Source organism: Microtus pennsylvanicus, chromosome 1 (assembly GCF_037038515.1).
Source record: "Microtus pennsylvanicus isolate mMicPen1 chromosome 1, mMicPen1.hap1, whole genome shotgun sequence".
Taxonomy (NCBI): Eukaryota; Metazoa; Chordata; class Mammalia; order Rodentia; family Cricetidae; genus Microtus; species Microtus pennsylvanicus.
In genome coordinates, this window is record NC_134579.1 from 8,817,432 (window position 1) to 8,844,542 (window position 27,111).

The window sequence follows — 27,111 nt, forward strand, 5'->3', positions numbered from 1 at the left end:
ACAGTGGTTATAATGTTTTCTTTAACCAATTATTTGAATTATTATAATAGTTACTGTGGCTTATCATGTTTTATATTAGAAATATACCAATCATTTCTTGGATTGTCTATTTTTATAGGGCTACAGAATCATAATCTTTAGCAATATTAAATGCTATCATCAAAGTTCGAAACACGATGACTGCCTGTTTTCCTTGATATTCCTTCCAAATTCTACTCTTTTTTTTTATCATAGTCAATAACAAACAATTTCACATAGTAGAATTTTTTTTGGTATTAGACAATTTCACTAAGAGAAACTCGTGTCTTTAAAGAAAAGTAAATAGGTGATTATTCTGAGTACTCAATAAGCAAAAAACCATAAACACCCATAGATTCTTTAATAAGTTCAATACAGTTGCCTACCCATCAATTTTGTGTATGAAAAACCAGAGCTGACCTCTGGTGGCAGTTGTGAACATTTTCAGCATTTGTTTTAAAACTTTAATTGTAAGATATTATCTAATTTAGATTGGAAATACTTTTATTTGTAATAGCCAGAACCTGGAAACAACCTAGATGCCCCTCAATGGAAGAATGGATAAAGAAAGTGTGAAATATATACACATTAGAGTACTACTCAGCAGTAAAAAAACAATGACATATTGAATTTTGCATGCAAATGGATGGAAATAGAAAACACTATCCTGAGTGAGATAACCCAGACCCAAAAAGATGAATATGGTATATATTCACTCATTAGTTGACTCTAGCCATAAACAAAGGACATTAAGCCTATAGTTCACAAGCCTAGAGATGCCAAATAACAAGGTGAAACCAAAGAAAAACATATATAGATCTTCTTGGAAATTGGAAGCAAACAAGCTCGTTGAGCAAAAGTTGGGAGCATGGAGGTGGGGAAAGGAGTGGGGGGAGGGCTAGGGGAAGGAGAGAATGGGAGAAGGAAATGCTCTTTATTATGAATTTCTACTCAAATTAAAAGACTTCTAATTGAATGTTATAAGTTGTTTCCATGTAAACTTCGTTGCTTTGGATGATAATTTTATTTAACATAAATAGTGACAAAAACTCACATGGAAATAAATTAAGTCATTCATAAGAAAAAAAACACTATATCTCTAAAATTCATTTTAAAAACATGTTCCTTCCATATAATATCCAATTGCTATACAATCTCTTTTTTCTGGTTCTTTATTACTTGAAACTATTAGTAAATCTGAAGGAATTCCTACAACTTACTAATATTATCAGCATCAATGCAATAGCCATATTAAAAGTGGCATAACCACAATATGATATATTAAAATTTGTAAAGATACAAGTGACTTTTGAAAATACTTTGACTTAATGTACAATGAGATTGAATTTTTTTTTTTTTAATTTTAGAAACACTAGTCAGATCAAACAAAGTGATAAAAATGAGCTGAGATGAAAACAAGCAACAAAGAATCGGGAAAGCGGGGGTTTTAGAGTTTCTAGCTTGTCTTCTTTTCTCAAATGGAAAGAGAAATAAAAATCTCCAGCTGCAACTAGAATCAGAGTTCAAACATTGAGAATACCAAACTTGGTATACACATCAGTAAATCAAATAAAAAATCTGATTTCAGTCTGGTATTATTCAATGGTTTGAACTCTGATTTTAGTGGTAGGTTATGGCTAACTTTTTATTAGGCGGTGATGATTGATTCATGGCATCTAAACTGACTTCCCTCACCTTATTGTTCATATCTTTTTTTGTTTAGTTTTATGGTACAGTCTATCTAATATTTCCTATTAATATGTATAATTATTTCCTATGAATATAACAAATTTTCAAAGCTTACCAATTAGTAAATCACATAATAAAGTTTATATAATTCATATATTCCAATTTGCCATTGAAATATTTTTGCTTTTATATAGGAATGTCAATAACAGTGTATATTATAATCTTAAGTGTATGTTATTTCTTAGAATACTTTTGTAAAAATGAAATCAGTGTTCTTAAAGTAAATGCTTTGATTTTTACAATAGTAGTTACAATAATAATAACCTCCTATACTTTCATTTTATTTATACCTCATTAATTTTGAAAGAATACATAAAAGAGTAGATTTTATTATTCTATTTAGTTAAATAGTAGACTATCTTTTGATTATATTTTTCTATTTAGTTATAATGCCACAGCATTCTACAATTATTGTTAATGTTTTAGTGTTTTTTTAAACAACCTTTAAATATTTACTTTTGGATTCCTCCTTTGGAAATTAGAGAGTTTAATTAATTCATCATTATACTTTCATTTTAACCTTCGTTGTTCAATTTTAGCTTGTCATTCCTTTAATTTTTCACTATGTAAACTTATAAATTTGTAATTTTGTGTTAATATGCATTATTTTTAAATTATCACTTTTTATCATAAATATAGCATAATTTTTACTATTTGTCCACTACATAAATTTACTATTTTTCTTGGATATTTCTATTTCTACACTATAATTTTTCTTTTAAATTAAAGTAATACTTCATCCATATATTATATGCATGGTACAAATTTAGTGAGGCCAATTTTTCTAATTAGCAAGTTGAACTTTTGAATATTGTTTATTATCTTATTATCAACCTTTTATTCACTTAGTTATATTTTCCTAATGGACCCAATGAAATTTTCATTTGACCTATTTTTTTTTGAAGTTTAAATAAGATAATTTATTTTTCTCTCCCCTAACAGTCCGCCTGGTGTTCTATTTTCATTTCTGTCGCTATGATGAAATACCCTGACAACATACAGCTTAGGGGGAGGAAAGGGTTTACTTGGCTTATAATTCCAAGTTATGGTTCATCGTTTTGGAGACGTCAAGGCAGGAATTCAAGCAGCTAGTCACATCACACCCCATAGTCAAGCGCAGGCATCCTTGCTTACTTGCTGCTAGCTGCCACTAGCTGTTTGCATGTTTACTTTTTTTTTTAATCAAAGGTTATTTGGGCTAATTAAAATCTGGTCCTAGGTCATTATTTATTTACAAATAAATTGTATTTATGTAAGCATGGATTTCATAACATTATTTGTGTAATTTTTGTCTCTCTGTGTGTGTGTGTTTAGTAAACTTCTTCTGATCCTTCCTTGGTGAAAACTCCAGTCACCAAATCCTATTTATTGCTCCTGGAAGTGATGATGCTTTTATTACTGACATCATTCTTAGGTTTACATTCTTGACACAAGATTTCTTTCTAGTTCTTGCTCAAAAGCAACTTTCAATTTCATTTCAGATATATTTTAATCCTTTTATTTTGCAAATACTGAATGTTTGTTTATGTGACCTGAGAAGTATTCAGTGCTTTATTTTTCTCCCGGAGAGATGGATGGTGGTTCACTTATAGCTTAAAGTTCCTTATGCAATGTAGTTTACTGTGTTGTATACATTAATTTATGATAATATGTATTACTTTTGAATTTATAGCATAAAGATTCTTGTCAATTAATGACTGAACTTTAATGGAGATTTTAAAGAAATCGTACTGAATAAAGAAAAATTTGATACTCTGCAAGTAAGTAATATTAACTGCTAAAATTTCAGTTTCAAATTTAAATTAGGAAAATCAAAGTGATGAAATATAAGTTGAAAGATAACATATATTATCTTTAATATATATAAGTTATAGAAATTATAATAATGAAGTTAACTTTAAGCTGCTTAAGGGAAAGGTTGGTTTTGAATGTTACCTCTATAATATACTACATGTCTTCTCCCAAACACACAAGAAATTTCACCAATGATGACATGAAAATATCATAGCAGTCAGAAGTAGGTAAGACTGCTGTGAAATTTGCCTTTTTGGTAAGAGAATACCAGTGTACTCATCATCTAATGGGGACTGTGGCTGTCTGCACAAGAGTTGTTAAAGATAAAGCCAATCCATATTTTCTGATGGAGGGAGACATAGCTTTATCTTAGAAGCTATTGACAGTTAGTGGATTTGGGGAAAGTAACAGTAAGGTTTTCTTCAGGGCTATTGTTTTTTGTAGGTTGTCTTAATTTCTTTGCTTCACTGTATATAAACAGCTACATTTAAGGAAAAAGTTCTACATTAAGGTTTTATTTACATGAGTTGTTTAATTCTCTACTGTTAAACTGTCTCTAGTACCCTGAGAATAAATATCTGCAAACTGACTTAAAATGTGAATTCATATACATTTCCCAAGAAAAGATAAGATGTTACTGTCTTGCATATATACTAATTTCATTTATCTTATGATCATGAATTTCAACTCTTTGTAAATATAATTAGTTAATTAAATAGATATTTAAGGACTTATTAGGAAACAACACTATTCTGACAGGTATGTTTTCCCATTAAAGAGGTACTAAGAAGAATAGAGATAGGTTTCAAGGTATAGGTATACAAACTGCACTATTTTTATACGATATAAGAACAAAAGTAATCACTTACTGAGCAAAATATTGCTCATGAAGTTGAATAAGAAAATCCATTGTAGCCTTTGGTCCTCCAAACATAACTTTTTATGTCCCTCATAAAACACACACACACACACACACACACACACACAAGAAACAGAGAGAGAGAGAGAGAGAAAGAGAGAGAGAGAGAGAGAGAGAGAGAGAGAGAGAGAGAGAGAGAGGAAAGATATAAAATAAATAATATATGTTAAAATGTATCTTATGCCTTTGATTTTATATACATGATAAGCTATAAACTTAATTTGTCTATTAAACAATTTTTGACAAACAATAACAACCAGGTTGTTTTCTAGAATGAAGACTAGATCAGTTATTTCCTACAGTTAAATATCTGAAACTCCCTTAAAAATGATTTTTGTGTGTTTTGCAGACTTACACTTGAAAAATGTTTCTTCAACAAAATCTCTGAACAAAATGGCCCTAAGCATCCTCTAAGAACAAGCTGCTCTTTGGCATACAACGTTTGACATTCATCCTGCTTTCTTAGCTTTATTCATCTGGACTGTGACATCTCACTGAATTTAGCCAGAAGCTAAAATATTTCCCTTCCAGAGTATTTTTTATGTACCTCCTGGACCTGGATATATGTTTCCTCACGTGCTGACCTTCAACTTCTACAGAGGTCATGTACACTTTATATTCCTGGGAAAAGTAAGAGTCATGTAATATTGAGCAATTAATATGTTTTGTGCTAGATAAATATTGATTCCAAATGACATGCATAGAAAAGTAAAAAGTAATGCCTGTTCTGTTCTGTTTAGTGTATATAAGATTAAAATGATTGTAATTGAGAATAAATATAAATTTGGAAGTAAAAATGCTCTAGTTACCTTTTTATATGGTACAATATTTAATGAGCCAGGACAAATTTATATGTTTAAAATATTTTTAGTATGTTATCAATTTCTCTTTTCAATATGAATCAATGTGATTCATCATCTAAAATAATTTAAAATGTACATAATATTTAAAATTTAATATCTATATTTTGACAAAACTATCATTCTGTAGGGTCAGAGGATATAAGATAAACTAAAAGAATAGAAGTCTAGAGAAATAGCTAAGTGCTTAAGAGAATTTATATTTCTTTTAGAGGCCCCAGTTTAGTTTCAAGCACCTAAGTTGTGAATGGTAGTTCACACCACCTGTAACTCACATTCCATGAAATAAGACATACTTTCTGTGGGATAAAGTTCTTGTACATTGTAAAGATTTGTCACTCATATTGGTTTATAAAACACTATTGGCCAGTAGCCAGGCAGGAAGTATAGGTGGGACAACTGGACTAAGAGAATTCTGCGAAGAGGAAAGTCAGTTGCTACCCAGACACAGAGAAAGGAAGATGACAATGCCTTAATAAGAAAAAGTACCATATCATATGGCTAAACACAGATAGGAATTATTGGTTAATTTACATTGGAAGAGCTAATTAGTAATAAACCTGAGTAATAGGCCAGTTTAAAATTAATATAAGATTCAATGTGTTTCTTTGGAACTGAATGGCTTTTGGAGAGGGTGGAATAGAAACTTTTGTCAACATATTACAGATATTCTTTTGACATCCATGTATAGAAGGCACACACCTGTAGTTCCTATATACATACAAAAGATTAGCCGGGCGATGGTGGCGCACGCCATTAATCCCAGCACTCGGGAGGCAGAGGCAGGCAGATCTCTGTGAGTTCGAGACCAGCCTAGTCTACAGAGCTAGTTCCAGAACAGGCTCCAAAGCCACAGAGAAACCCTGTCTCGAAAAAACCATAAAAAAAAAGATATACGGTAAAACTTCACACACACAAACACAAACATATGCATTGATTTGCACATTTTAATGCATAAAACTATACTTTATTTCAATTTTTCTAGCTAAATTTTAAATATTTGGGACTTTTATTATAAAACAAATGCTTATACATCTACAATTCTAATATTCAAATAGTTATACATCTACCATTCTAAAATATATTTCTCTCCATGGCATAACATTATTTAGTAATATATATTGTTATATTTATGTTATTAGAGCATGCATTTATAGTCCTTTAGTATTCAAAATATTTTTAGAAAATATGATTTCTAGTCATCATTTTTAGCAGGACACCTTTGTTCTATCTATATTTTGTAAAAATAGAACAGACAATTATTTTGAAGTGAACATTTTCTTTAAAAGCATCCAATATCTGACTTAAAATAGGTAAAGCAGTTGTTCTAGCTACAAAAATAGTAGTTATTGAGACATATATCTAAAGTATAGGCTGTGTTACAGCTTAAACAGTTAAATTAGCACTACATAGGCTTGGCTTCCTTATTACTTGGCTTCCGTGAACCATGGCCTTCTACCATGGCTCTCATTTGTTTGGCTCGAACTCTGATGTAGTGTATTGACAGAATGATAAAGCGCAGATTAAACTGGGCATCATACCTGCTTACATGATCCTAGTCACTGAAAAGGGGCCAATATCCATACATTTTGATGCAGGACTGTGATTTTTTTTCTTTCAAAGCTTGGAAATTAATGTATCATCAGGCCAGCTATTTTTATCCAAGTTTTCTAGAAGTTGAAAATTTTCCCCTTAAAATGACAACATACCTAAATGCACATTGCATTTACTCATTTTTGTAGGAAACAGCGAGGTCATACATCATTAGAGGAAACATGCAATCATAACCATGTCCTCATCATTAGAAGTTATAATAACGAGAAGGATAATGTGGAGGCAAAGATTATCTGATTTTTAATGTTTAAACCTTTTACAAATGAATATTTATAAATTTACAATGGTAATATACCACGTATAAAATGATGATAATAGAAGTCTTCCTTTTAATAAAAATATTTGCTTTAAATTTGGGGCAAGAATTTTCTGACTTCTTGGTAAAAAAATTCAAATTTCAAATCTACTATAGGATAATAGTAGAATAAAGTATAATTAAATTAATTCTTATATTATGTTCCTATCTAGTTTAATTACACAATGCATATTAAAGCTATGGATAACTAAAAAACACTATTAGATAAAATATGTGTAACAATAGTATTTGAATTAAATTAATGTTTTACTGATAATGTAGAGTAATGTTAAAAAGTTATAGTAAAACATTTTCAAATTATTACATGATTCAAGGAGAAAATAAGTGGTGTCTTATCTGCTAAAATTAATGCGAATAGACACCAGTGTTATAATTTTATAAATTATAATAGGATTTTGTTAATTTTAAATAAATATTAATGTATCTATTAACTCAAATTCTAAATAAACATTTTAATTTTGCTTCACATGATATAAATATTTATTATTTCATTGACTTCCTAAATTAAGATTAGGACTTTAAACAGTATGAGAATATAGCTCAGTGGTATGGTTCTTATATAGAATATACAAAACCATTATTTTATTTGTAGTATTGCAAAGCATGATTTTTTTATTCAAGTCACATGGACTTCCTTGCATTAAGGTAATTTTTCTATTATGTTTGTGCCATTCATTGCCTCAATTATATTTTATCAAATAAAAAATAGGGTCAGTTATTTTCAATAGTGTGTGTGTGTGTGTGTGGTGTGGTGTGGTGTGGTGTGTGAACAACTTTTTTTACTCAATTTTTCAAAACTAGTTTAAAAGAGACAAGAGGTCAAATCATTGGAAAGGGTTCATGACTGCCATTCAATAAAGTTTTGTGCCTTCAGGTATTACCCAGGGCTAATGATGTTATCCTAAGGACAACATTTGTTGAATGCATTTTTTGATATTTCTTGGGTAGTTTGATTTGGTTTTCCAGTGCTGTCAGTAACACAGTAAATCAATGTTACATGACACTTCTCCAGTTCTGTATAACATAGTTCTTCTTATGTTGTCTAGATTTAGAAGGAAGCTTGTGGCAGATGAATCCCTTGCAGCCTGATTCATTTCGAGTATTGATTTCTAAAAGTCTACAGCAGGGTGGCAGCAGTTAAGAGTATTGAACATTTAAAGAATAAACTGCTTTTATGATATACCATGAATTTGATACTAAACAATTTTTATATATTTACAGGTTATTTCTAAGTAAAATTTCAATTGCAAAAACAATGTAAGAAATAACAGTAAGAATTAGATATATTTTCTCAGGCTCATGTACAAGTTTATCTTACTGATTAAATCACTTAAGGTGATGCTTTGTTTTGAAATATATACATAAATTGACACTGTAACAAGAATCTTCTATATTTTGTGCTCATCTCAACATAAAAGATTTTTTTGGAAAAAAATTATTAACTTTTAATTTTTTGCTATAAGTGATATTTTTATTACATGGTAAATTTGTAGCTGTAGCTACATTAATTGAATGCTTACAATGTGGTAGTCTTGCTCTTAATTAAATATAAATATTTAAAGTATTACTCATTTTTTGTCATGAGAAAACTGAAGCTCAGAAACACGAAGTAAAGACGAAGATAAATTACATAGTTTACTAGTGAAAATATTGCATTTTGAAGCATCATTGTTTGATGTTAAATTATAAAATTATTTTATTTTTTGTGGTATAAGTATAGAGAGACTTTCAGATGAAGTTGATTACAATTAATCTTATTTTAATATTCATTGTTTCTAAGCAAAATTTTAAGAGTGTACTAAGACAACATGCAAATACTAATCAAGTCAAGCACATATAGTTCATCTCATGAAGACACACTGAGCCTTATTAGTAGCTATCAGTGTGGAATTATATAGAGACATTTTCTTAAGCATGTCTAATATATATCTTGAATCAAGTTAGAAAGTGAGATACAAGATCATGACATCTCACTAGTTAGGCATTTAAAAGATTATTCTATCTCTGTTTTTGGGTTTTTTCAATTTAATATTATTTGGCACAAGTCTGATGTTGAAGAAAATAACATACATACTTTTGTTAGCAAAATTTACATTTTTTGCAGTATAATTCCTAACCTATTAAACATAAAGCAGAAAGAAAGGGTTAGCTTGTCTGTTTCAGAGATTTCAATTCCTGGTTTTATTCTCATCATTGCTCTGAGGCCTATGGCAATGCAGACATAGCATGAAGCACGCATGATGTCTGTGAATCATAGCAAATAAGATCAAAACTCTAAAATAACCCCTCAAAAACACAATCCAATTAACAAACTTCATTCCTCTAGGATTGATTTTATTTTTTTTAACTTTTAATTATTTCATATTTGGTTAGTATATTTATGACATTTGAATTCCCACTTCTCCTTCAAAAACTCCTCTTATGACTTCATTTCATCTCAAATCTATGACCTATTCTTTAATTTTTATTATTACACTCATACAAGCACAGGCAGGGATGAGAGAAAGGTATGAAGTTGTACATTCTGTGCTTACTTGATCCCTGCTTCTTTACAGCTGTAGATTACTCTTATAGTTCCCATCTGTTGAAAAAAGAAGTTTCTTTGATAAGGGATAAGATCTTAATTTATCTGTGTATACAGGATACAAATTTAAAATACAACTTGAAGCTAGCTATAAAAAATGTCTTTAGTTGGTTCCTTTTATGACCTATGACCTCAAAAAGCCATTTTGAATAGGCTAGTGTTGGTTAAGTACCAACAATACTTATTGAGTATCTTAAGCTCAGTCCCTTATTTGTTGATTACCCCAAGATAAAAGTGACACTCCTACAAATTAGAGACAACTTGACAAAAGAGTCATAGATGTAGATAGTAGTGTAGGAAGGAGACTAGCAATGTTCATTTTGAAAGGTAGACATTTTATGGTTTTCAGTACTAGATAACCCTACAAAACTTTAAAATCATTTTAAGCAATTTATCTCTCACTCAACTGTTATTAATTCAATATTTTACTCAGGTTCCTTTAAAGCAATGAATACCATAAAACTGGACATGAAGAAAGAGGCCTCTAGATTTGTTCTATGTACTCCAAGTCCTATGTCCTTGTCTGTGGTGTCTTCATTGAAAACTAGTACATCACTAAAGAAACCATTGTAAAGAATTCACACAAAGTTAATTATATGATATGACCAAAAGTTTCCCCTCTAAGTTGTGGTAAGGAGGCCATTTGTTGGTTCCCGGCTGCTCAGCCTCTAAATATTCACACAGAAACTATATTACTTAAAACACTGCTTGGCCCATTAGTTCTAGATTCTTATTGGCTAACTCGTATGTCTTAATTTAACTCATTTATATTAATGTGTGTATCACTACATGGCTGATGCTTACTGGGTAAAGTTCCAGCATCTGTCTCAGGCAGGGCTACATAGTTTCTCCTGACTCAGGCTTCCTTCTTCCCAGCATTCAGTTTAGTTATCCCAGCCTACCTCTGTTCTGCCCTACTCTGCTATAGGCTCAACGCAATTCTTTATTAATCAATGGTAATTACAGCATACAGAGGGGAATCCCACATCACTAAAGCATATCTTCAATGTACTCTATATTCTACTACCTTAAAGCTTTATTCACCATAATCAAGAAGTTGAATTGGTCTATACATTTTCTGACTGATTAATGGGTAGTGAAATTCTGGTACATATATAAAGAGAAATTAAAATCAGCAGTTAAGACAATTAAATCATAGAAATATGCAGGCAAATGAATAACACAGATTAATATAATATTGAATGAGAAAATCTAGACTCCCAAAAATAAATGCTCCATGTTCTCTCATTATTAACATATTAACATTATCCCCACTATGAACAGGAGTTGTGTATTAACAGGCATAGACATTTGCCTTTGAATTTTTGAACAAGAGAGTATGAGAAACTACTGAAGCAATATAGACCAATTCTGTTTTCTTTGGTTTCCTCTCAGAATTTGAAGGTAAGACCTTTGAACTCATTTCCTCACAATTACAAAACCTACTTATAGTCCATCAGGCTGTCAGCCGACCTTTTACTTTTTCCTTTGTGGGGATTAACATGTCAAAACTACAGCAAAGTTCCTGTAAACTCTTTGAAACAAAATTCTTAGAAATTCTCCAATAATATCTCAACATATTTTGTTCAATTCTTTTTAAAATTAATTCCAAATAATCTGGATATTTAGAATGTTCACAGAAGTAACTGACCCTAAAATCCTTTAAGCTAATCTTTTAAACAATACTTTGATGAAAAATGTGGGAATTTCTTTACAATCATGTTAAAATATTGCAATCGAAAGGGCCACACAACCTAAATGCAAACTACAGTAGTCATGATTGGTTCATCTTCTGAAGTTAAGTGGCTTGGTTTCTAGCCTTAATTCTGTCATTGAATCCCTGATATAGGTCATACAACCTAAATGGCCAAGGAGACATTTTCTTATTTCTAAAATGGAAGTCACAGATTTTATGTTTTTCATTACTAAACAATACTAACGAAATTTGTAAAGTATTTTTATCAACGCTTCACTCAGTCAGTTATTATTAATTTTCAAGATCTTACTAAGGTCAGTTGAATTATATAAAATAATATTCAGAAGGCACGTGAGATATGAGAACAGGTAAAAACTCATGATGTCGGATCATTGTAGCCTGGTGACTACAGTTGAACTCCAGTACATGTAGAAGGAACCAAATCCATGTCATTGCCCTTTGACATCCATCATGTTATAAGAATATCTCTATACATACACACAAAAAACATAAATAAGGAAATGTTATATGTAAACTTCCTGTGCACATATCTTAATTCAACAATTGATGGATTATAATTGAAAAGGTAAATTATATTAAAATACTTATACCTTAGTTTTATTTTAAGTAATAAAATATTTAAATAAAAATATTCATCCATCTTTATTTGAAGAACTTAACATTTCTAAAATGGTTCCATAAATCCTCTTAAATAAGGCATATTTATTTTCATACATAATTAACAACCTAAAATAACAAGAGGAAGATTAAAATATTTAATTTCTAGAGTACTTAGGGTATAACCAATGTCATGCAAAATAAAAAATACCCTCTTTCAAATATGTAAATAAACAAATAAATATATAATTCTAATCATGACATCTGATTAAAAATGTATATGTATACAATTTATAAAGACTATATTATATTATCATATAACAATATACTTAATATTTTGGACTAATACTTCTAAGTGCAAATTAATCATTGATGCTATATTTATTGTAGTGTTTACTTGAGTCATGCTCTCTCCAAAAGTAGATTTACAAGGGAGCTAGCCTTATATAGCACTCTACAGTTATCTCTTTGTCAGTTGTCATTCCCATCTCCCATTCAAGTCCCAAATATCAAGATCTATTATCAGGGTAAAGAGACGTGTCTAATTTTGTGCTCTCATATTTTAGCTACAAACACCTGTCTGTCTTTTGTGAAGGCATCATACTACTTCTTCACCTCTAGTGTTTATCAACTACTTTTAACATCAGGATACCTTAAGCCTTTAAGGAAAATATTTCTCTCTTGATACTTGGTAATTTCATGGATAAAAACACATATCAAATGCCACAGCCCCTTGAACAATCTAGCAATTTTTTTCTCTAATGTAAATGGTCACAGCAATAAAATAATTTATACAGTTATTTTTTTTCTTGTTTCATCTGTTATTCTGTTCTTTCTGATCTTTTAAGGGTTTACTTTGTTTTAGAAACACAGAAGCATTGAGAAATATATAGAAAATGCTACAAATCTCTTACCACACATGCATTATGTTCCCCCAAATCTATTAATTTAGGTAATATAACATTTTACAAAATGATGGACTACTATTTTAAAATCTTAAAATAAGGAGGCATAGCAGATATAGGGAAATTACTATTTCTCAACTTAATTTTAAGGTTAATTTTAATTATAATAATTTTTACAAAATGGAACTCAAGCAGCAGTATCATTTTGAAGAAAATTCAATAAGTAGCACTATTTCAATGTATCCTAATAAAAATAAATTTTAATTTGGAGTATAATTTTCATATTGCACATATCAGGTTATCTCTCAATGTGTTGTCCATTTCTTGTTATACAAAAGAAATGTAAGAGAATACAGTGGATAAACTATTTAATCAACAGTTAATGCTAGATAGATTACTGAAGTGAGGCTTAAGTGAATCATTGTTTTTTGTTTTATTATTATTTTTTTTATGGATAGCCGTTGAAGGAGGCTACTTGTTGGTTCTTGGCCACTTAGCACCAAAATAACACACAGAAACCATATTATTTAAATCACTTCTTGGCCCAATAACTTTAGCTTCTTATTGGCTAACTCTTACATCTTATTTTAACCCATCTACATTAATCTGTGCATCACCACCAGGCCGGGGCCTATGAGCAAACTTTCAGCACATCTGTCTCTGGCAGCAGCTCCGTGGCTTCTCTCTGACTCTGCCTCCTTTCTCCCAGCATTCAGTTTAGGTTTCCCTGCCTAGCTCTGTTCATCTATAGTTCTGCTATAGGCCCAAAACAATTTCTTTATTAACCAATAATATTCACAGCATACACACAGGAATCCCACATCTGATGACTCTTGGCACAGCAGAATAATAAAATAGAACCTCTGCCATTATCTTTTAGATAGGATTCTTCTTATTACCAGAATTAATAGAGCATTTCATTTTTGTTAGCAGATAGATTATCATAATTTGGCCAAGTCCATTATATTCCATCTGAGAGGTGAAGACTCAAGAATTTTTAATGTGTTGTTGATTGAAAAATTGATATGTTGAGTCAAAAGAACAATGGAGATATAGTGAAGGTTCAAAAGCCTAATGTCCTAAGCCATTAAATTTGACATCCAAGGCCAGAGGAAGACTATTGAAGGAAAATTGGAAAAAGTGAAGAGAGAGATTGGGAAAGATTATTCTTCTAAACTTAAATTTAGCGATCTCACACCATTGACAAATCCCTCTTAAAATTCTATTGATTACAAATGTTAATTGCTTTTGGGAATTCCCACAAAGACACAGCTAAATGTTCACTTACCTTTTGATGATAAGGTAATTAAAATATTAATATAGAATTAATAAGATTTTTCTAAATATGTTGCATGAAAATTTGAAATTATAATTAATGCAATATATAGAAAATAGAATTTGATAAATTACCACTGAATATCCAAATAACCAAAACAATATTCCTTTAATCATAAAGGATAACATGCAAAAGATAGCCTGCTATGGAGTAAAATGTATTCTTTCTAATGTGAGTGACTTAAAAAAGACATTTATGTATAGCATAAAATGTTTTTTACATCCTAGATAATAGTAAAAATATTAAAGTACCCAATTTTGAAAATAACTTGTTTTGTTTACAGAAAAAAATTGGAAGAAAAATTTTATTCCATTCATAATTGTGTTAGGGTTACTAGAGATGGCTCATTTTAAACACACACACAGACATAAGCACACTCATAATAAAGACATGGCATCTGTGCTGACTGGATGTCTGTAAACTTGACAAAAGTTAGTAATTGGAGAAGAGGGAGTAACAATTCGGAAAATGCCTCCATGAGATTTGGCTGTAGTCAAGCTTGTAGAGAATTTTCTTAATTAGTGGTTAATGTGTTATATCAGTGGTTAATTAGTCAGTCTATTATGAGTAGGACTACAATGAGCTGGTGGTCCTAGGTACTATAACTAAGCAGGCTATGCAAGACAGAGGAACCAAGGCAGTAACAATTATGCATGGCCCCTTCATCAGTGTCTGCCACCAGGATTCTGCACTGCTTGAGTTTGTGCTCTGATTTTCTTCAATGATAGACTCTGATGTAGAAGTATAAGCCAAATAAACTACCTTTTACCATACTTTATTTTAGTTTTGTCCCATCATAACAATAGTAACGCTAACTAAGACAAGATGTACTATCCTAATTTGGGAAAGAGGGCCAAAAGGGTTCCCAAAGACTTGTTGGCCACTCATTCTAGACAACTGGTGAGTTCTACATCTAGTTGGCCATATTCAAAACTAAACTGGTGGAAGAGCTATAAATAGCAGAGATCATCTTTTTCCCTCCACATATGTACACAATGGGTACACTTACTCAACAACAACCAAAATAACATCCATAACAACATACACATGTTGTATTTAAATTTTTTTTCTTGTAATTATGAAATAGACACAGACCCTTTCTAAGAAATATTGAGATTGTGTACCAAATGGAACTTAGAGAAGTAAGAAAATTTCATAGAGAAATGAAGAAAAAATGTCTATATCAAATAGATCAGAATTTGGAAGCCCAATAAATTATATTTGATAACTCCATATTTCAATCTCCTGAATTTTAATGGTTCCATTGACCTATACAGGAAAACCCCAAAGTACATGGCTAATATAATGTTCCTCTGAATCCATTCCAGACGATTCCATAGAAAATAGCATTTTTAACTTTACAAAGAGCAAGTTATCACAATTACCTCTGATCATTAAAGAACATTCAGAGAAATATGGCAATTTGTAGTTGATTTAAATCTTTATGGTTTTTTTTGATGTAGTGTTCTTATCAGCTACATTATTTCACTAGTACATCCCTCAGTGACTGTGACACGACATTACAATTGAGCTTGTGCTGTGCTTAAGGACTTTAAATGTTCTTGTATATGCTTAAAGTCAAGTAAAAAAATAATTTCAATTAATATGTAAGAGGTGAAGGAGACTGCAATAAGTTATAAAAATTCTACTTCAAATTTTGAGATGAAGTCATTTCCAAATAATTAAAATGGGACTTCTCTACCTGCACCCAACATTTTAGACACTCCAGCCCATCAAATCTTTGTGTTGAGAAGAGTGTTATCTAGGGACAGAGTTATTACTGGTTTCCTAAGAGACACGTGCCCTTCATATATTTGATGTTAATATGTGTGGTGAGTTGACTAAAATCATTTAAAAAAGGGACCGATTTTGATAAAAATTGAAACATTAACATAAATAGCTGTTCCCCTGAGTGCAATGTGAAATATCCTTATTTCACATACATATTTGATTTAGACAGCAGTTGTTACTTGCCTACCAATATGATTGCTTCAAACTTAGAGGTTAAAGAAAAATTTAAACACATTTGGATATTACATATTGCATCATGAAGAGAGGAGCAATCAAACTCCATTGCGTGCTCTTATAATGACTTATAATAGTTGTTCAAATTTAAAATCATAAAGTACTGCAGATTTAATACACATTTTCTTGTCTTATATATTCTATGTTCTTAATCAAATATAATATTATTGGAAAACAAGTCAATATATACAAAAATATTAAGTGGCAAGTGTTATATATACATATGCACACAAGTATTTCAAATTTTTAATAAAACACATTAATAGTAAAAGCAAAGCAAAAATAAGCTCATCTTGCTGTCATCTTCCCACAGACAGATCATTTTAAAAGGCTAGAATATACCAAAATAATGTATCATTGCATTAGGAAATCTTTGAGTGGCCTTTTTTCTTCTTTTTTGAATAGCCAAAGGAAAGGAAAACTCTACATGAAAAAGCAAGAACAATATTCTTGTGCCTTTCAGTATTAATTTAAATTTATTTACACCAACAAGTAAGACACTTCACTCAGGGTACAAAAAGGCTAAAATTCAATTCTTTCATTTGAAATTCAGTAGCAGGTCTGCCATACTGAAGTTTGACTGATATGCTACTATTCAAGGACTGTACTACTGGAATTGTGTTGGAGTTAGTGGTACTTTGCCTCCAATTTACATATCTCCCTCTGGACACTAAGACCCACACAACTACAGTGAGGATCATCAAGAGGTAGAAATTAAAGTTAAAATTATCAGAAGCGATACTGAGTTTTTCACAGAGAAGTTGTTTGTATAACATATTTACTGATGTAAACAAAAAAGCTACAGATATCAATTAAAAGAAAAGAGAGTACTTGCAATTTCAAAACCTGAATCTTAATAATGCATTACATGGAAAGGCAGCAAGTATATTATCCATAGAAATAAATTAAGGTATTAAAATAATCTCTGGCAATGCACATGTAAGACAAATTTGGAACTATCAAGAATAAGACATGAATACATTCAGTTGGACTTTATAGCATGCTGAAAGGGCATGATGGATTCATTAATGATTTCAATATAAAATAAATATCATCTATAATTCCAACCATTTATACTTTATTTTTACTAAAACATTATTATAAATAACTTGCAAATAGAAATGTCATACATAAAAACTAACCAGTTTATATTTCAATGGATAAAAAATAGTTAGGGTTTCTATTTCTGTGAATAGGTACTATAGCATGAATTCTATTGGTCTTAATAGTAAAAACCCAGAGCCAAGTTTTGGGGTAAATATCAATAGATCAGAAAAAGAAAACAGCAAACCACAACCAACTCTTATCTTACTAATTCCTCGGTCGAAAAAGTGTTGAGTACCTGTCTCCTACTGCCTTACATTCTATTCTCTACCCAGCCATAATGTTTCTTGCCCTTTCAGCATGCTATAAGAGGTAGATTGCAACTTGCGGGAGAGGGGTAGTCGGCTATCTGATAATTGCACATGGGATCGTGTGGAAGAAGCAGATACAGCAGGAACTGCGGGAAGACAGATTCAGTCAGGCTAGGTTTGGTAGGTCCGGTGGTGTTTGGAGCCAGGGTGTTTCAGGATTTTAGGTGGCAGCTGGAGACTGTTGAAGGAGGATGCAAGAGGAAAATCCCAAACTTGCTCTGAGGCTTGGGGAAGAAAAGAAAAGAAAACCCAGCTCTTAGAGCAGTGGCTCAGATAAGCACCCACCCTTATTCACTCCCCAGTGAGGGTGAGGCCTCCCATGGAGAGTCAACAAATTCAATCATATCACTTGAAACAGAACCAAGGCGTTCTGTCTTGTATCTAGTCTGAACAAAGTATCTCTCCATTGGGAATGGCTCCAAAGAAGCAATTCCTGCACTAAGGTTAAATAATGGTACCTCGGGCTAGTTACTCCACAAACTGCTCAAGCCACACCACTGTCATCCACATTCAGTGGGCCTAGTTCTGTCTTATGCAGGTTCCCAAGCTGTCAGTCAAGAGTTAGTGAGCTCCTACTTGGTCAGATCAGTTGTTTCTGTGGGTATCCCCATCATGTTCTTGGCCCCTTTCCTCATAATATCGCTCCTCCCACATTATGACTCAACTCCAGGAGTTTGGCCCAGTGTGTAGCTGTTCTGTTTCCATAAGTTATTGGATGAAGATTCTATAATGACAATTACAGGAGAAGGGCAGTTAAGATTTTATGCTCTCTACTATTGCTTAGATTCTTAGCTGAGGTCATCCTTGTGGATTCCTACGAATTTCCCTAGTGCCTGGTTTCTCGCTAACACCATAATGGGTCCCTCTTTCAAAGTATCTCTTTCCTTGTTTTTCCTCTCTGTCCTTCAGCCAATTTGACCTTCCCAACCCCTCATGTTCTACTCCTCACTTCCATTTTCCATCCCTACTCTCCTACCATTCTTTCAACTACCTTCATGCTGCCAGTTTATTAAAATCTTGTCAGCTTCCCTTTCCAGGGGGATCCAAGTCTCTTATGGTTCTCCTATGTCTTCTCTGGGTTTGAGGACTGTAGGCTGGTAATTTTTTGCTATTTGTCTAATATTCACATATGTGTAAGTATTACAATGTTTGTCTTTCTGTATCTGGGTTACCTCACTCAGGATGGTGTATTTTAGTTTCATCTATTTGCCTGCAAATATCAAGATGTTTTTGTTACTTAGTAGTTCATTATGTAAATATACTACATTTTCTTTCTTTTTCTTTGTTTTTTTTTCTTTGTTTTTTTTTTTAAGCCGACTGGCCTCAAACTCACAGATATCTGCCTGCCTCTGCCTCCAAGTGCTGGGATTAAAGGCAACTGTCACCACTGCCTAGTTCTTACCCCACTTTGGTTGAGGGCTATCTAGGTTGTTTTCAGATTCTGGCTATTACAGATAATGCTTCTATGGACACAGATGAGCAAATGTCCTTGTAGAACGAGTGTGCATTTAGGGTATATGCCCAAGAGTGATATTGCTGGGTCTTGAGGAAAATTGAGTCCCAATTTTCTGAGAAACTGCCTTACTGATTTCCAAATTTGCTGTACAAGTTTGCACTCCCACCAGCAATGGAGGAATGTTCCCCTTACTCCATCCGTATCTTTGTCAACATAAGCTTTTGTTAGTGTTTTTGAGTTTAGCTATTCTGACATGTGAGTTGTTTTGATTTGCATTTCTTTGACAATTACGATGCTGAGAAGTTCTTTAAGTGCTTTTTGGTCATTTGAGATTCCTCTGTTGTAAATTCTCTGTTTAGGTCTGCAGCATATTTTTATTAGATTATTTGATATTTTGATATCTAGTTTCTTGAGATTTTGTTTCTTTTGCAGATCAAACTTCTGTCAATATGGTGTTGGTGAAGGTGTTTTCCCATTCTGTAGGTTGCCATTTTTTCTTATTGACCTTGTCCTTTGTCTTACAGGAATTTCTCAATTATAGGAGGTCCCATTTATTGTCTATCTCAATGTCTGTGCTACTGGTGTTAATTTCAGGAAGTAGTCTCCAGTGTCAATGCACTCAAGGCTTCTTCCCACTTTCTCTTCTATGAGGTTCAGTGAGACTGGATTTATGTTGAATTCTTTGATCCATTTGGACTTGAGTTTCATGCATGGGGATAGACATGAAACAACTTGCATTCTTCTCCATGAAGACATCCTGTTACGTCAGAACCATTTTTGAAGATGCTTTCTATTTCCCATTGTGTGATTTTAGCTTCTTTGTCAAAAATCAAATGTTCCTAGGTGTGTAGATTAGTATCATGGCTTTTGATTCAAATCTATTGGTCAACCTATCTGTTTTTTGTGCCACCATCAAACTGTTTTCATTATTTTAGCTCTATAGTAAACCTTGAAGTTATAGATGGTGAAATCTTCAGAACGTCCTCCCATGTACAGGGTTGTTCTGGCTATCCTTTCTTTTTTTTCAATATGAAGTTGATTGTTCTTCTTTCAAGGTGGGTGAAGAATTGTCCTAGGGCTTGAATTTGAATAGGGATTCCATTAAATCCATACATGGATTTAGGTAATATCACCATTTTTACTATGTTGATCCTACCTATCCGAGGATGAAAGTCTTTTCATTTTTTTAAAAGATTTATTTATTTATTATGTATACAACATTCTGCCTCAATGTATGCCTGCACACCAGAGGAGGGCGCCAGATCTCAGTACAGATGGCTGTGAGCCACCATGTGGTTGCTGGGAATTGAACTCAGGACCTCTGGAAGAGCAGCCAGTACTCTTAACCTCTGAGCCATCTCTCCAGCCCCATCTTTTCATTTTTTAATATCTTCTTCAGTTTCTTTTTTTAAAGACTTAAAGTTTGTGTCATATGGTCTTTCAATGTTTGGTTAGAATTGCCTCAAGATATATTATGTTCTTTGTGACTCTTGTGAATGGTGACGTTTCTCTGATTTTTTCAACCCATTTATCATCAGTATATAGGAGATCCACTAATATTTTTGAGTTAATTTTGTGTCCTGCCACATTACTGATGGTGTTTTTTTAGCTGTAGGAGTTCTGTGGAAGAAATTTTTATGTCACTTATGTAAATTATCATATTATCTGCAAGTAGTGGATATTTTTCTTCCTTTCCAATTTATATTCTCTGTATCTCCTTTTGTATATGGAAATTTCTGTCCTTACAGGTCTCAGCCATTCAGGAACAAAGAAACACACAGAGGCTTATATTAATTATAAACTGTTTGTCCTATTAGCTCAGGCTTATCTTTAACTTGCCCTTACAACTAAAATTAACTCATAAACCTATAAGTCTTATCTTATTTAACCAGGTGACTTGATACCTTTTCTTATTAAAGCATTATCATCTTGCTTCTTCTATGTCTGGCTGGTAACTAATACTATGCCTTTTCTTTTCCAAGAATTTTCCTAGTCTGGCTGCGTGTCATATACTTTCTGACCTGCTACTGGTCAATCAGCATTTTATTAAACCTTTATGAGTGACAAACCTTTACAATATGCAAGAGTATTATCCCACAGCATTCTTTTTTAGTCCTATTGCTCCATTTAGAAATTGAAATAATTTATTAAATAGATATGGAGACAGTAGACAGCTTTGTGTTGTTCCTTATTTTAGTGGAGTTGTTTTGAATTTCTCTCCATTTATTTTGGTGCTGTCTGTTGACTTGCTGTCTACTGCTTTTATTATATTTAGGTATGTTCCTTTATTCCTGAACTCTTCAAGTTCTTTTTCATGAAAGGGAGTTGGATTTGTCAAAGGATTTTTTCTTATGTAATGAGATATTCGTGCCTTTTTAAATTTTTTTATAATGGATTACATTGATGGATTTTTATGCTATGCCATCTCTGTGATAAGGCCTACTTGATTATGGTAGTTCATCTTTCTGATGTGTTCTTAGATTCAGTTTGCCAGTATTCTACTGAATATTTTGCATCAATGATAATGAGGCAGATTGGTCTGTAATTTTCTTTCTTAGTTTTATCTTTGTGTGGTTTGGGTACTAGGGTAACTGTCGTCTCGTAAAAAGAGTTTGGCAGTGTTCCTTCCATTTCTACTGTGTGAAACAATTTGAGGAGTAGTGGTGTTAGCTCTTCTTTGAAATTATGCTATAATTCTGCAGTGACACCTTCTGGACCTGGACTTTTTTGGTTGGGAGAATTTTAATGAATGCCTCTATTTTCTTAGAGGTTATAGGTCTATTTAAATTGTTTATCTGTTGCTGATTTAGTATTTGTATGTGGCACCTATCGAGAAAATTGTTTATTTCCTATTTAAAGTTTTTAATTTTGTGGAGTATAGGTTTTTGATGTATGACATGATGATTCTCTGGATTTTTTCTGTGTCTGCTGTTATGTCCCCATTTTCATTTCTGACTTTGTTAATTTGCATGTTCTTTCTGTGATTTTTGGTTACTATGGATAAAGGTTTGTCTATCTTGTTTATTTTCTCAAAGAAACAACTATTTGTCTCATTGATTATTTGTATTACTTTCTTTGTTTGTATTTTACTAATATCAGCCTTCAATTTGATTATTTTCTGGCATCTGCTCCTCTCGGGTGAGTTTATTCTTGTTGTCCTAGAGTTTTCAAGTGTGCTGTTAAGACAATAGTGTGAGATTTCTCCAGGTTCTTTAATTAGGCACTTAGTGCTATGAAAATTCCTCTTAACATTACTTTCAAAGCTTTCTATAATTTTTAGTACATTGTGTATTAATTTTCATTGAATTCTAGGAAGTCTTTGATTTCTTTCTTTATTTATTCTTTGATCCAAGGTAGATTCAGTTGGGCATTGCTCAATTTTCAGGAGTTTGTGGGCGCTCTGCAATTGAAGTTGAAGTATGCTCTTTTGTATGCAGCAGAAGGATGGATATCCATTCTGTTAGCTTGTGCCTTTTTATTGGTGAATGGAAACCATGGATATTAAGAAATATTAATGAACTGTGATTGCTCATACCTGTCATTTTTGGTTTTGATGTTGCTGCTGGTATTATGTGTGTGTGTTTCCTTCGTTGGATTTTGCTGGTGTGGCATTACCTTTTGTCTGTGTTTTTGTGGGTGTAGCTAGTTTCTTTGGATTGGAGCTTTCCTTCTAGTACTTAATGTAGGGCTGGATTTGTAGAATGATATTAATTAAGTCTGGTTTTATCATAGAATATCTTGTTTTATTTTTCATCTATGGTGATTGAAGGTTTTGCTAGGTATAGTAGTGTTGTCTGGCTTCCATGGTCTCTTAGTATCTGCAGAATGTCTGTCTTGGACAGGCTTTCAGATGTTCCATTGAGAAGTCAGGTCTGCCATAGGTTGTTATATGTTATATGTTGCTTAACATTTGTCCTTTGTAGGTCCTTTTTATTTTATTTGTTTAATGATTCGATTATTATGTGGTGAGGAAACTTTTTTAGTCCAGTCTACTTGTTGTTTTATAAACTTCTTGTATTTTCATAGGCATGTCTTTCTTTAAGTTTGGAAAGTTTTTTTTTCTATGATATTGTTGAATGTATTTTCTGTGCCTTTAAACTGGATTTCTTTTTCCTCTATCACTATTAGTCTTAGGTGTGGCCTTTTCATGATGTTTCAAATTTCCTGGATATTATATGCTAGTTTTTGCTGGATTCAACATTTTCTTTGACCAATGAATCTATTTGCTCTAGCATATCTTCAGCATCTGAGATTCTCTCTTTCATCTCTTGTATTCTGTTGGTTATGTTGGCATCTATAGTTTCTTATTATTTACCCAGACTTTCCATTTCCAGAATTCTCTCAGTTTGTGTTCTTTTTTTTTTTTTATTGCTTCTAATGGAGGAAGGTCATTGGTTAAAAAATAAAGAAACTGCTTTGGCCCATTTTATTGGTTAGAACATAGGTGAGTGGAGTAAACAGAACGGAAGGCTGGGAGAAAGAAGCTGAGTCAGAGAGTCGCCATGGTTCTCCCACTCCAGGCAGATGCAGGTTAAAATCATTCCTTGTAAGCCAGCTCTTGGGCTACAGCAGATTATTAGAAATGGGCTAATCCAGGTGCGAGAGCTAGATAGAAACGGGCCAAGTGGTGTTTAAAAGAATACAGTTTCCGTGTAATTATTTCGTATAAAGCTAGCCGGGTGGCGGGAAGCAGCCCCGCCGCTCTTATTTCAACATGCTTCTATATCTGTTTTCAAGTCTTGAACTGTTTCCTTCACCTGTTTGTTTTCTCTTTACTTTGTTTTATTTCTTTAAGGGATTTGTTGATTTCTTCCATTTTTTTTCTTCTTATACCTCTCTAAGGGAATTTTTTATTTCCTCTTTAAGAGCTTCTATCATCTTCATAAAGTTATTTTTAACGTGGTTTTCTTCTACTTCATCTGCATTGGGATGTTCACGTCATGTCATGTAGAACCACTAATTTCTGGCCATTCCATATTGCTCCTTATGTTATTGACTGTGCTCTTACAATGCTGTTTACCCATCTCTTCCTCCAGTGGGTGCAGATGGGCCTGTGCTTCCGAGAGTCCCTATTCCTCCCTTTGGTTGGCTTAGATGGTCACTCATCATCCAAGTGCAGGCATGTCTATGCCTCTGGTGTATGCTGATATGGCTCTGACGTTTCTCTAGGTGTAGGTGAAGTCAAGTCTTTCTTGTTTGCAGATGCCATGGGGGATGTTAGGGGGAGTGAAGGGGGCTGCTCCCAGGTCACTGAGGATTTGCTATGTGAGTGTGTGAGTGTAAGGGTGGAGGCAGGGCTCCACTGATCATTGATGCCATGGGGGCATGGTTGAGGGTGTGAGGAGGCTGCTTTGAGGTCTCCAGAGCTTCACTTGGTGGGGATAGGGTGCAGCATGTTCCTCCAGGAGCTAAGGCCTAGAGAGTAGGGTCCTCCAGGCAGAGACGCCATCTATTACATCCCTAACTGGTTTTAATGATTAAAACCTGGAGCCAGATTTCCAGGAAATCCTGAAAGATCAGAGAGAGAAAGGAGCAATCCACAACCAACTCTTAACTTTGTTAACTCATTATCTGACAAAGGGACGAAGGCCTATCTCTTCTTACCTTATATTCTTCTCTCTGCTCAACCTTATCACTCCTGATCTGTCTGTATGGACCTCCACACCTCCATGGTTAACCAGTGACTAACTCTGCCATCTAATCTTCAGGCAACCTTTATTAATTAGGGCACAAAGAAAATATCACAAGACACCATGGAAATGGTAATGTTTTCAAAACATAAACATTTAATTGGGGTGGCTTACATTTTCAGAGGTTCAATCCTTTATCATCATGGTGTGACATGGTGGTGTGTAGGTAGATATGGAGCTGAAGAAGTAGCTGAGGGTCCCACATCTTGATACACAGACAACAGATATTTGGACTGAGACTCTGGGCATATTTTGAGCAAATTTGAGACCTTATACCCCACCTCCGCAGTGATATACTTCCTTCAATAAGGTCACACCTAACCCACAAATGTAACACATATTAATAATGCCAATCTCTATGAACTTATGTTGGTCAATTGCATTGAAACTACCACAACTAATATCAATATGCAATTCTAAAGGCAACTCTAATTTTTATGTCTGGCAGAGGGAGTATTCCTATCATGAAACTCTAGTGCTAGGCATTACAAACTCTGAGATAAGCCTTTATTTTAAAACATTCCATTTGCAACTTGCCCTTGTATTTTAGTCTGCCTTTATCATTGCGTTTAAGGAGTCCACATTCAGATATAATCAGGAGTGTAAGAGAGAGAGAGAGAGAGAGAGAGAGAGAGAGAGAGAGAGAGAGAGAGAGAGAGAAAGAGAGGTTTATCTTAAGAACTTACCAAATGAGAGTATGAGATTTTAATATTTGAAAAGACTAAATTCTTTATGTGAAATAAAAAGAATCAAGGAGTTACAGGAGGAGATGCTTGTGCAGTGTCATTCAGAAGGCCAAGAACTGAAACAATTCTCTTTTCTCCAGAATAAATCAGTACTTTTTTTAACAACCTTCAACTGATCAATGAGGTCCACGAATACTTATAGACTGTAATCTATTAGAGAATACTGATTTGAAATTTTGTGTGATCCAAAAAATGCCTTTGAAGGCCTGTTGTTATTGGGATATTTTAGTTGTTTTCTCAGAAAATGTAAATATGAAAGATGATGAGTGTGGTAATTTGTTTCAGTCTCATAGACACATTACTATCTGTATATGTCACATTGCACCAGGTTCTAAGTCTCAAATATGCACAACAGCATAAACACATCCAGCTGGGAGATGGTGGCGCAGGCCTTTAATCCCAGCACTCGGGAGGCAGAGGCAGGCGGATCTCTGTGAGTTCGAGACCAGCCTGGTCTACAGAGCTAGTTCCAGGACAGGCTCCAAAGCCACAGAGAAACCCTGTCTCAAAAAAAAAAGAACACATGCAATAAAAACTCATGACAAAAACATCTATAACAACATTCGTACAAATACTTGTATATAGTTTGTAGCCAATTTGACACAAAAGATTAATCTTCAAAAGAGAGTATGTGATGTATATGCTGCAGCCCCAGATGCTAGGAGCACTGCTTTCCACATGCACTGCACTGCAAAAATGCAAATAGTTTTATATATTTAATTAAACACATACTACAAGTGCTTCTCCTTCCCTTGTGACATTTTCCCCTTCTATTTAGAAACAGTCTTCAATTTGTGCGTACACAAAACCAAATGCTTTGCAATATTATTTAAGAGTTATTTCTATAGAGCTCTCGAAATTCCAAGGAATTGCAAGAGTGAAATGCTCCTGGTATCTTTTTTGAAAATTAGTTTTAATAAGAGGAGTATCTACCCCAATTTTCTGTTGTGTAATTAAATCTGGAGTAATAAGATAGCATGACTAATATATCAGACAAATGACAGTTGAGATATTTTACACTGTTGGCATTATCATTGTTGTTATTCCCATGTGGATCTAATTATAGATAGTACATTAATTTTTGATAAACTTCAGTGTGTGATATGTCTCTCTACACCATAACTTAAGTTCTTCACTTTAATAAATGACCCAAGAATATTTTGTTCCAGTCTATTCTAACAGTTGACATCTATTTAATTGTGATTACCTTATTTTGCTGTTTATTGGTAATGGATGATATATATTGGAAAGCAATAATAACAAGAGAATTATAATAACTTAATTCTAGAAATCCTTAGCTATATTTTCTTTTATTACTTTACCTGTCCAATCCTTCACTGTATAATCTAACTATATTCTCTGAGGAATTC